The sequence below is a fragment of the Penaeus monodon genome, chromosome 15 (genome assembly GCF_015228065.2).
Source record: "Penaeus monodon isolate SGIC_2016 chromosome 15, NSTDA_Pmon_1, whole genome shotgun sequence".
Lineage (NCBI taxonomy): Eukaryota > Metazoa > Arthropoda > Malacostraca > Decapoda > Penaeidae > Penaeus > Penaeus monodon.
Window position 1 is genome coordinate 27,589,431 of NC_051400.1, and position 619 is coordinate 27,590,049.

The 619-nt window shown below is 33.4% G+C and overlaps 1 protein-coding gene across 1 annotated transcript in view; it reads right to left on the reverse strand.

Moving 5' to 3' along the window:
- Positions 1–184, reverse strand: part of LOC119581879 (ficolin-2-like) — a 4,132-nt gene extending 3,948 nt beyond the window's left edge. Inside the window, exon 1 of the mRNA XM_037930035.1 lies at positions 129–184. The gene's annotated coding sequence lies outside the window, so the exon portion shown is untranslated. The remainder of the gene's footprint in view (positions 1–128) is intronic.
- Between the last annotated feature and the right edge of the window lie 435 nt (positions 185–619).

A 619-nucleotide genomic window follows, 5' to 3' on the forward strand; every position in this document is an offset into this window, starting at 1 on the left:
CCTAAAATTCCTCTCTTTTCAAGAGCGTATCCCTCCTTAGAAATTACATTCCAGTGATATACAGGATGAGATATTACAACCTACTAAAAATGCCTGACATACTGAGAACTTCGGGAAAAACATATTACCTCAACGTAGGAAATTTATCTGAACGACACGATAACGTTGGTGCTAAACGAAAATATACCCGTTGATGCCGTGTAACCCGTTTTTATACCTTATATACCTCGTCTGCTACTTTCTATAATGAAACATACCGTTCTGGTTAGCCTAATGAAGTTCCCTACGTGTCGTTGATTATGAGTATTCAGGAAAGAGTGTTGGTAGATATATGTATTTGCTTGTTACAATTATTTGTTTTTCTGTGTAAATAATTTTATATGTACCTTGATTATATGTAGTATACGGGACTTCATGAACTCAAAGCAAAATTTCCTTACATTCTGCGAACTTTGTATAAATTTAATTCAGTACTTAATGCGTGAGATCTATGTCAATGTTCCACAAATTATGTGTATCAATACATATTTTACATTCATTACCAGGTACTTCAGATGAGTGAGGTGACTATCGAAAACATTCATATGGCATCATTATAAATATCATCATAATCTTACTT